Source organism: Lissotriton vulgaris, chromosome 10, assembly GCF_964263255.1.
Source record: "Lissotriton vulgaris chromosome 10, aLisVul1.2, whole genome shotgun sequence".
Classification (NCBI taxonomy): Eukaryota; Metazoa; Chordata; class Amphibia; order Caudata; family Salamandridae; genus Lissotriton; species Lissotriton vulgaris.
The window spans coordinates 771,353,499-771,365,558 of NC_141698.1; the positions used below are offsets into that span (position 1 = coordinate 771,353,499).

General features: G+C 43.0%; 1 protein-coding gene across 5 annotated transcripts in view; it reads right to left on the reverse strand.

Annotated features, from left to right (window-relative positions):
* The window catches only part of GSDME (gasdermin E), a 617,497-nt gene that overhangs the window by 475,494 nt on the left and 129,943 nt on the right, over positions 1–12,060 (reverse strand). For 2 of the 5 annotated variants that reach the window (XR_015300706.1, XM_086941685.1), the window contains exon 1: positions 9,914–10,155. The exons of 2 other annotated variants lie outside the window; for them this stretch is intronic. The gene's annotated coding sequence lies outside the window, so the exon portion shown is untranslated. Of the gene's footprint in view, positions 1–9,913; positions 10,156–12,060 lie in introns of those variants that run through there. One more of the 5 variants, XM_086941687.1, reaches the window with a different exon arrangement.

Consider the following 12,060-nt stretch of genomic DNA (forward strand, 5'->3'; position numbering starts at 1 on the left):
CAAAAACATTATTAACAGAAATTGGCATCTAGTTAACGACAAACAACAAAACAAACTACCCAAACCTATGTTCTCCTACAGAAGGAACAGAACCATCAGAAATAGTTTGGTTCATACATATAGGGAAACCAATAGAGCAATCCAACCCTGTATTGACAATGCACCAATGCCAACAGGCACTTTCCCTTGTTCAGGTTGCATTAACTGTAAAAACATCATTCGTGGAAATACTGTCACCATCAAAGACATTGTCTTAAAACCAACGAGTTTCATGAATTGTAGAACATGTAGTGTAATCTACCTCATCAGCTGCCCTTGCAAACTTATTTACATTGGGGAAACCTCCAGAGAAGTTCGAACAAGATTGAATGAGCACAGATCAGCTCTTCGTACAAGTAAGGCAGGGGCCCCTCTAACTGAACACTGGACGACAGCTAAACATGAGATTAATGACCTTCGCTGGTGCTGCCTTGAACATGTTAGTCTAAGCATAAGAGGCTGTAATTTGACTCAAAAAAGAAAAAGACGTGAGCAATTTTACATGTCCAAGTGTAACAGTGTCCACGCCGGCCTCAACAGCAGAGAAGATTGGGAAAAGATAATTTAATCAGGAGAACTATAATTAACCAAGATTAGGCACGAGACAGTCCCGATGTTTATATCAAGGGTGCAATATCAAAAAATTTTGTATACGTATATATTTGCACTACATAGTGATATATTAAGTCCCTTAACATATAATACTCTTCAAATATTCCTCTTAGGGATAACACGTATGTGCCAACCTGTCAATGCAGTATTTCAAATTATAGTAATGACTTTGCAGCATTTAGCTGCACCAACAATTTGTGGAGCACGATCATGTCTCCATACAGGACACCCTGGCACATAGCTGTACAATGTGCAGACTTAGCGCTTACGTATCTTTTAGCATCAATGCCTTTCAAATGACCCACACGTCTTAACTATAGACACAACCCTAACATGGGGGATAGACTATAGAGTAATCCCAACAACCGGAGGCTTCCACTCCGACTTATGAGATAATATAGAATTCTACTACATATATATCACAGTCGAGTTGAAAGCAGACATCACTCGAACCTTACACACTGCCCCCAAATATCGCATATTACTGCTGAAACACAATAGATTATCGCGCATATTAAACTGACTATATTGCGGTAATCACGCTGTATAACGCGCCATTCATGGTTGTTTGTATACAAACGAGATGTCAGGTGACATCCCGTCAACCAACCAACAAGCAGGAGACTGACCGCCCAATCAGCTACGCCGTATTATAAATATACCGAAAACAGCGTTTACTAGATACTTTCATTCTGACCAGATCCGAGTAAACGCTGACGGAGTAGGAGCAGGGAGGCCGAATCCATAGCCCGAGGTGAGTAGAGCGCGACCGACCCTGTTACCAGTTAACTCGCCTCACGCTGAACATAATTAGTTTAGCATCCCGGCTGTTCTGCGTCTAATGAATTATCGGCTTTTGTTAATCTTCGCACTACCAGACCGGCGGGTGGGTCCTTAAATGTTTTAGACAAATCCTTAGCGGGTAAATTACTATCACACGCTGGAGGACTAAATATCTGAATTGTCACTCTGACGGTGCCACAAACCCAATCACATTTTTTACGCGTCATGGACACAACAATAAATCAGACGCGCTATTTAATTTTATGCCATGGCAAGATTCCGGTGCTAATATATAGTATAAAACAACGTATACAAGAGAAGTAACACAAATAACAACACCACTAACATATGTTCAATGGGTGTGATCAATGGATATAAAGGTCACATCAATGGTTGCAATTGCACCGCTGTGCCTTAAATAAATAATAGTACTAACAATAAGCTAGCCAGTCACAAACCCGTTATTAAAACTTGCATTATGAGAGTATATACTAAACTAATAGAGAGGCAGTGATTAGATATTTTACGTTAAAACTACAAATGAGAACTATTAAATAAATAGCGATCCTAACAAACGTTCCATCCTTTATATTAATAGTGGCAGGAGAATCCCCGCCATGGTATGAATGCCAAAATTGATACACAAGCCAATTGAAAAGCTTGTGATAATATTAAGCTGCCAGTCATTAAAATCTGGGTAAGTACAATTAATTAGAATCCTACATGACAATTGATAATCACTCCTTTAATTACAATATGGTAAAAGATGTGTATTTATCTACAGCATATTTGAAAACCAATATCGGTGGCTCCTACTACCAGAGCGTGATTCTTCCCTATACAAATACAAGGTAGTGACGTGCTATATTGACTTGTTACTTCAAAGATAAATAAGAGCACACAAATTATTGATCCATTTTTTATTATCACTTCCAGAGATCAATACAGCGTATGTTAGATCAAAAGCATCCCGAACTCATAACAGTTTCTGACCGGATTTTACAACCGGCTCCCGGCACTCCAGGATATATCTGGAAGCCATTATTAAATACAGGTAACCTTGTTGACTGTTAGACATGATGAATAAGATGTCTTCACCATAAAAGTCTCCCCAATAATACACACTGGGACTCACTAAATGGTGCCCTTATCAATAGGTTATGTGCTTTAACAATACCAATAATGTTAAGAATCACCAGCTTTTGACTAGTGCCAACCACCGAATAGTTTAGCCAATAAGGATTGTTGTTTTGGAAATATGTTTTGTCTGTGAAAAATTGGAAATGCAAAAAAAGTAATTTTCTGTTTCCTTTTAGAACTTGGTCCTGAAGAAGGTTGTTTATTGTTAGCCCGTAACCGAAACGCCGCGTCGACCCCTGTTCTTACGAACTTTTAAACCAATGTTTGTTTTGTTTATTCTTTGTGATTTTTTATGCTTTTAATGAAATGTCTAATATACTTCATGTATATTTTTTAAATGATTTGTTATCACTGTGATAAAATGTTAACATTCGAATAAATACACAAAGTATATATATTTTTCCAAAAAACAATTTTCTGGCTTTCTTTTTAACATCTTGACTTGAATTTAAGTAATGTGTGCCATAATGGTTTATTTTTTGGTGGTTCAATGACTATATTGGTTGGCCTATGTCTTGTAATTTAGCTTCCTGTTTCATATACATCTGTGTGATTGGTATTGCTAAATAACGAAAACTAACCTCGTACCATTAGTCCACTTCTTACCAACTTAGTGGCAAATGTGTGGGACAATTTTGTTTTACAATACACCTCCCCTGTCCCAAATTTGACAGATAAGGGGGCCTCCTTTTACTTTCTATGATCTATACTCGTAAATGCTGGCCAGCCATTGGAGGAGAGGAGCGTCACTAAGTTCAGGGCCCGCCTTGACGCGATTCGGGGGCGTTTTGGGTCTTTTTTTAAGCCCCGTCCTCTCCTCTTCCCATTGGCTGGAATTTTATCTTCCAGCCAATGGGAAGGGGAGAGCACGCCCCCGAATCCCTACAGGACGCTGTGCTTCCCGAGCAGCGTCTACCGAGGCCATGAGGTAAGCCTCTGCCCCTCTGTTTGTGCCGTTGTTTCTTGTTTTTTTTTGTCATCATGAAAATAAGCAGAAGCGAGCTCTTTATGGTTTGTACAGCAGTGCCATGCGAGGGAGACTTCGGGGCCGTGCGTGTGCCCGCATTTGCAGCATGTTATAGAGTGGCTTTGAAATGCAGATCTTTAGTCGCGCATATCACTTTGAACGTGCGCTGTGTGCCCCCGATCACCACCGCCAGCCCGGGAGCCGCGAGAGCACTTTGTTTTGCCTTCACCGGGCCCAGACTCCGTTGACATCAGCACCAAGCTGAGCTTGGATTGGCGCCAGCTCTGAGAGTTACCCTGTGTAGTAGATGCTTTCACAACACCCCGGCATCGAAGGGGCTTGTTGTAAATACACTCATTTATGTGGCTTGTTGAACATCGAAATCCCCCATCTTCTGAATTTCAGGAGTGAAACTACGAGATAAGAGAAGGACAAAGTGTAGGCTGTCTGTGAGGTAGATGTGCGTTTAGACAAGTGAGCCTAAGAGAGGTGACCTTTACCTCCCTCGGCGCAATCTGTGATCTTTTAATAACGTTCGTAGGCCCGTTAATGTAATCTGACGCAAGACAAAGGCACGCTTTTTATTACACTGTAGGGACCGCGTCAGCTCCCCCTGTCTGGGCTCTCCGGTGACTCGCATTCTAGAGATGGAATGGTCCACAGAACCTTATCGAGAGAAAACCAGCCACGTAAAGGTCGCTGATAATCTTCATCCCTGCTGCCCCTTCAAACCCTATATACGTAAAAAGAAAATTTACTACTCACCACTACCCTAAACCATTGGTTCGATAACGATTCACACATGTGCTGGAAGTAATTTGTTAATATTGACCTTGGTGATTTTTACTAGGAAGCGTGCAGTGCTAAAAGGGGGTGGGGGAGGAAACGGCGAGCAGAGGAAGGGAGAGGAAGGGGCACGAGAAGGCGAGTGAGATTGTCCTTCAGTGAGCAGAACTGTGGTGGATGCCAAGCAATGTAAACAACGAATGAGTGGTCTCTGGAGGAACCGAAAGGTTTCAAAACTGGCCAGTGCCGCCGGACGTCTATCAGGGCCATGGAAGTGTCACTTGACAGTTCCACGACCATTTCATGGAGGAACAGTCACAGACAGAGGGAATAGGAGAGAAAACACTGGGAGACAAATAAATGAAACAACGAGATTGGAGAGTGAGGTACAGAGAGAAAAGGGATAGAGAGGCTGTTAATGAGACCATGAACATTTTTTGACCCTGGTACCAGAGTGGATTATTGCTATGTCACCAAGGATGCATATCAATCACGTGTAGAACACACTTGCTCTCTATTGTTTACTTCTGGTTAACTATAGCACGAGGACTCCATCAGTGAGATTTTCGCATTGGAGTCAATATAGTATTATTCATTCATACTGCAGGGAACCTGTCCTCTGCAAGCTGCCTGACCTTACACATAAATTAAGCTGAGAGTGGCAGCCTGCCACTGAGCCATGCTCAAAATGGCTGCTTGTTTTGCTGATGTTGGCGCAAGCAACAGTAAAAGAACAATTGCACCCAAAAGCAAACAGCTGAAAATAAATTCTCGCGGAGATCTCCAAAGCATTGTGCCACACTGCCCTGTCAAAGGCCATGCATTCCATCAAAGTTGAAAATTGAACTACATTATGGAAATGGCCTACATTATGTTAATGAAGTACTGCTTTTTGGTAAGGGATTTCTAAATCCTATTGAAAAGAAAGTAGAAGCCATGTCAAGGTTTTACACCCTGTGTAATATTACTGGGAAATAGTTTTGTACGTTTCATAAATTACAATATGTGTGCCAGTGGCTGGCCATCTCTCCCATAATGTTCCCAGTGATTAAATAAACTCTCTCGAAATGCCCGAAATTTCAAAGTGATTTCTGTTTCTAATTATACAGCCATCTCCACGGAACTGATGCTTAAGTGCAATATCCGCAGGTGTAATTGGCTTGATGCCAAGAAAGCAGAGTAATATGCGACTGGCATTTTGAGAAATCGTTTCGTTTTAGATTTGCATAAGGTACACGCCACTCAGTAAGCAACTTGCAAAAGCTGCATATATTATCTTGAAAGCATTTTACGAACTTCTTACAATATTTTTCGGATTTTTTTTAGAAAATACTGTACTTGTTACTGGCTCGGTGCATTGTGCCACAACGTCATCCTTCCGTTTTGTATCGCACTAGAAACGTCACAGCTAGAGGCAATTCGTCCAAATTCAAAATGTAAAGGTATAGGCTGAAATATTTGGGGGGGGTGTGATTTGCCTAGAGTGACCCCTGCCAGCAGCATGTCGAAACACACCCAGAAGTTCTGTCACAAATACGACTCCTCCCTCGTACACACAAACCCAGCAGTTTCACCACAGTTCTGCCTCTTCTCTCAAGGCCACCAAGTACAATCAACTATAGACAAATAGGCGGTTTTTCGTTTTAATGTATGTCCAGATTTGTGTCGCAATGTATGATGGTGCAGTGTATGACTGGGCGTTCGAGACCAAGTGAGTTGGGAAGGGAGCATGTATTGTATTGCACAGTCCTACAGGGACGCCTGCTGACTCTCCTCTTGATGCTCTTCTGCAGGAGTAAATGCACAAGCCAGTTTTCATCGTAGTGCAAAATGATAACTGAAATAGTTGCAATACAAATCGCATTTGCGAGAGATTAAGCTATTGCCATTGTAAATGACAATGCCATTTATTTATCTGTTTTCAAAACCAACACATAAATAAAAAGTTTGTCATTCACAATGCCAATAGCTCAAACTTTTCCAAAGGCGAAACCGTTGCATTGTAAATGCTTGTTATAAACATTTCATTTTGAAAGCAAAGAATCATCAATCTTGCTTTCAAGCTTCTGCACACATTTGTATCAAATCAGAGAGCATTCTGGGAGCATTATGCACAGCCTCATATTGCTAAACTTTGAAAACTTGTGTACACATGTTTATGATGGAAACACTGTCAGTAGTGCAGTCAGAGCTTACAACATTTATTTAGAGTGCTCACCCCAACAATAAAGGCTATGAATTAACTCCATAAATGCGGCGCGAATTAGGCTGCGGTGCTGGAGTTTTATTGAGTGAGCGGGGCCACGTCGGCCAACGGACCTGCGCGGCACTACCGAAATAGTGCTTGCGAAGGCCTGGGCCGACGTGCGCACGCAACAGGTTAATGAAGCATAAATATAAGTTTGAACAGCAATAACATATGGACCAAAATATTACCTTGATTGCAGACAGTGCCGTTCCCTGATCCATAATGTGGTACTGAAAACTGGCAGCCAAAGAGTTTGTGCTGCAAGAGGTTGGGCCTACTTGTCCAAAGGACAAAATACACATGAAAAAGTGTTGCCCTTGACCCCAAACAATATGCCCTGGGCATCGGGCTATAGGAATTCCACATCTAGGGTGCTGCCTGCAAGACTGGAGGTGAACTTCAGTATGGATTGTGGTGGACAGGGCTTCAAGGTTAACCGACCCTGGACACTGGAAGGGTCCACCTGCTGATACTAAGAGAATATGGCTTCTATGGCTTAGTGAGGCCTTCTATGGTCTAGTAGGGGAATGTGTTCCCTCAGGAGAGTGGTCTGGTAATGAAGCCTGATCCTGGTTCCCCAGTTTCAAATTTGGTAGCTCTGCCGTAGTGCTACATCTCTATCCCCCCCACCCCCTGCACACCTTTCTGCCCCACTGAGTAAAACTTGCACTGCCTTCATATACAACCCAATTGTGCCCAGTTATAAACACCTGGATGTGACTCAGTTTTTGAGAGTGAGAAGTGAGTCATTGTGCTGGACAGTCCTGCTGGTTTTGTTACTGAGGGCTGGTTTTGCATCCCCCAATAACAAAACCATTCTCTCACCTCTCCAGCCTCCTACCTCCCACCCAATGCCCACTACGCCAGTCCTGCCTGGGTGCCTGGGCCTATTTGTTTTCACAGTCCCACCCTGGATGGGGTCACAAGTGGCTCTGGTGCTCAGGTGTCACAGAACTAGGCACCTAGGGCTGCTTTTTACTTCATATCCTAGTATTTTTTTAAAAGACAACATCCCTGAATACAGACAGAGCAGCATTACACATTTTATAAAATAAACTAAGGAAAACAGCTGATAAGACATTAAATGTTTTCTACAGTTATTTTTAGGTTTTGGCTAGGAAGCGCTTGTGCTGTCTCTCTTCGAGACGTGCTGTATTGAGCTACAGATTTGAAGCTGCATCCACTCTCCGACCCTATTTTGTATTGGCTTTTGTGCCTGTCCTTTGTAAATGTTGGGCTTTGATTTATTCATAGGCTTATTAGTCCCTCCTTAGTACCTCCCTATCTCCTGTTGTTACCTACCATCAGGACTGCCCCTCTTTCATGTGTCCCTGCACTCTATCTTTCATTAAGAGGTTGGACGCACTATTTACTTAATTTCCGCCTTGCTGAAGCAGGAACGTCAGAGAGCATAAAAATGGCACCCTTCTTGTTTGTATTTGCAGCAGCGTGCCATGCGTGCTTTCGCTTTAATAATGCCTGCCACTTACTTTAAATACACCCGTGGGACACCAGCTTTGAAGCCAGTGGTGGTTTTGAGCTCACCCAGCCGGCTTTGGCAATGGCGGCTGTATGGTTATTTTTGTATAGCACTTTCACTTTATTTAGTTTTAAAGCTAAGAATAGTTATTTGCATAGCTGCTAGTAGTAAAAAAAATGTGAGGCTTTGCAGCATTGCACGTCCATGCATACGAATAATGATAAAGCACTTACTGTTATATATATATATATAAATTTAAAAAAAAAATATGTATATATATATATGCACCAGCAATTCCAACCACTTCCGTTTGTACGGCGAAGCAGGAACTCAGACCGACCACAGCATATTCAAGCAAGGTAAAGTTTTATTTTCGTTCCTTCACAGCCAGCAAGACGCGTTTCGGGCTTCAAGAGCCCTTGATCACATATATATATATGACCAGGCCTACTCTTCGTTACACTCATGTTATATTCTGGCTTGACAGCACAGCTGTCACCAGATAATTATGTGAGCATTACTGGAGAGGGGCTTTGGCTCCGCCCATATTTTGGGAGTCATGAATACATGTTTTGATGGGGCAGAAGTTGTGTACTTCCACACAAAAATGCTTGCTCTTCATACAGCTGTGATCATTGTGTTTATTTATCCAGCTGCTGCGCTTGAACTTTCAGGGGCATACACATGACACTGAAAGCTACTGAAGTCTATTAGATATTTAGATAATGTATATGGTTTTCTTCTGGCAGCAGCACAGATGGAAGGTGGGCAGTCATTAACCAACATGAATTTTTAGGTCTGGCTTGATAGTGCAACTGTTTCCATAATCTTTAAATCTACACCCAGAGCAGGCCTTTTGTTAAGGTAGCGTCCTGGGCATGGACAGAGAGACATTTGGCGCCCTTGCTGATGGTAGTGAATAAAATGAGGCACTGGTCAGTACCTGGATGAGCAGGGACTGGCCCCTGAACATAAACATCTCCAGACATCCCCCAGCTCACCTAAAATCACTTTTTGCTTAGCTCACACAGATGATCGTTTTGTTGATGTGTGCCAGCATGGGTCAAAGGGTGAAGGGAGGGCAAGGAACGGGGCTAAAGGGGGTGTTAAAAACACCACCGCCATAGGATAATTGCCGGTCAAAACCACTTTAAACTGGCAAATCAGACAGAAAGAAACAGACAGGGACAAGCCTGGAGCAAGATGATAAAGCGGCTACTGTTGGCATAATCTTCATGCACACAGCTCCATGTGCCCCTCAGAAAATTGGCGCCCTGCGCCTAGCTCGCCCATTTGCCTACACCAATATTATTCTACACTTCTTTGCTTCCACGACCACATGCATTCCCATGCTATTGACTTGTAACGCACCATATTACCATAAAATATTCTTTTGAAAGCCAGACCTATTGGCATTGCCAATGCTTGTGTTTTAAGTGTTGCCTAGTATAAGGGGTCATTACAGGAAATGAACAAGCTAGAAAGGATAATTAAACCTCTGCTGTAATCTGGTTAGGAAGATGCATGAATTACATTTTCTATAAAATGAAAGCCATGTGCCTGATTTATGTCATGAAAATGATTTACTTCCATTATAAGCATGCAGAGAATGCGAACGCCCACGTTTCAGTCAGAGCCGTTGTACAAAGGCGGGTGGATCTGTCAGGATCTTTTCCTTTTAAGCGTTTTAAGAGCCAGCAGCTCCTAATATTAAGCACGAAACAAACTGAAAGTGAAACGCAAAAAAAAGCAAAGAGCCGCCGGCTGAAGCTGACAGCTCCCAGAAGATTACCTGTAAAAAGCAAACAGAGAAAAAGCTGAGGGAAAAGCCAGCGCAGAAAAGTAAACAGGAACTTACGGAAGTCGTCCAGCCGCTTCCTCCCCTTGGAAATCTCTACCACTTTAGTACAGTGCAGGTCACGTGCTTACTGTGGCGATCCGTTATTCTTTGCACCCTCTCCCCTGCGGCAGCCTGGTTTCAGACGGACACTAATTCGTGAAAATACAGCGCTGCAGGGTATAACAGCAGAAGCTATTGGTGTCAATGGGACCTTTGTTCCAGGCCCCTCCCCGGACTCCTCCTCCTCACTTTCCTCAAGTGGCCCTTTAGCTATAAGTTCCACATTGAGGCACGCAGAGCGAGGCGGCGATGAGTCACACGCGCGTGCTCAGAGAGCCAGTCACAGCGCCTGTTTCAAGGAATCCCCTGGGTGCGTGCCAGACACACGACAGGCAAGGCCGGGTTCACGCACTGTGACCGACAACAAAGCAGGCCACAGGTTTATTTCCTGAGGAGTTCGACAGAAGCAGGTGCTAGTTATTACGCAAAGTAATGGGCAGGTAGAAAATTAATGAGATGCTTGTCTTGATGCGTCGATGGCATTGTATATAGAGAAACCGGATATGCCAAACACTGGTTCTAATCCCCAGCAAGACAATGGAATATAATGTACTCTTCTTGATTAAAACAGGTATTTTATGCTTGATACCTTGAGAAGAATAAATCATTAATGCATGTTTGGCATATTCATTTAATGTGGCTTCAGAATTAGCCCTGGAAACGACTCGAGGCAAAGAATAAACACGACCAGGGGGAAAAACAGAACTGCATTTTAGCGGAATCCGCAATCTATTCAGATTTTTATTTGGTGTCGGATACCTTTCTGACCAGACTTTGTTGACGAAGAACACTGATGCGAGGTTTTCAGAATATTTTATGGACAGAAGATGGCCTAGGCAATAGCGTCACAGTTGCTTTCAGCTCTGATCTGGGAGTTACAATTTACAGAGACAGTTGTGGGATGGAGAAATGACAGAGCAATGAGCATTCCTACTTAATGAAGACAAGTATCAACAAAGCCAATAGGGTTAGCTTTTCACTCACTGGTGTTATCTGACTTTTTGGCATTGCCATTGCTTTTTGCTGATCAGACTTGGCGCCAGAATTCTGGATTCAGGAGGACTACGAAGAAGCATGGGGAAAAGCAAACATTTTTTAGGTCTCATAGAGACTGTTCTCTGAGATATTTTGTTTACTTACAGGGAGTGGGTTTAAAGCCCACCCATTGACACTCATTTGCTGGGTTCTAATTTGGCAGTGCTTTAGGGCTATACTTCCTCTACTTGAGTTTGTCCCACCCCTGGAGCATGGACCATTTACTTGTGTCCTTCACCAGCTCTGTTTTCAGTTGCTACTTTTTTCTGTTTAAGTTTCCCATCTGTTGTGCTTGTGGCCTTTTCCCTTCTCCCCCTGCCCATGTGTGTTTACCCCCCATTCCTTTTTCATTGAGTGCTTCTCCCCCCACATTGTGTGCTCTCTCGCTCTTGTACTTTTCTCTCTCTGCTTGACCCCCCCACCTCCATGTTGATTCTCCCCAACCACAGACTCTCCCTTATTGCTGCCTCACCTCGGGTCTTCCTGTGTTTTGCTTCACCTACCTGCTCCAGTTGCTTGACCCCCACACCAGTATACCTTTACCCCACCTCTTATCCTACATGGTAGTAGCCAAATATCAATCTGTCATATTCCACTCAGGATATAAAATAGAGCATAACCTTGTAAACAGTCCTGTTACAGCTCCAGATCTTCATGGAGATGCAGTCTGATCGCACACGGAACATCTGTCACCAGTTACTAAAAGCAAAGCAACGTTTACTTTACAGCAATAAAAAAAAATCTTTGCAAATGTCGCCTCTCACATAGTAACTTGAATAAAACTGAAGGTTAATACAGAAGTACGGAGGTGCTTGCTGCGCATGCCCTCAAGATTCATGTCAGCAGCAGCTCACAGGTCTGAACCCAGGGAGGGCAGCCCAAGTCATCATGCTTGTTATGTGGATAAATACACATGACTGCGGGGAAATGGTAAAGCTTTTTTTATAGTAGTCTGTTTCTTTAGCAGTTCATTTACAATAGGCTGCAGAAAAAACATTCGTTTAGATCAGTGATACTCAAAGTATGGCTCAAGGGCCTCTTTTGGCCCTCTTGACCTATACATCCCCCTG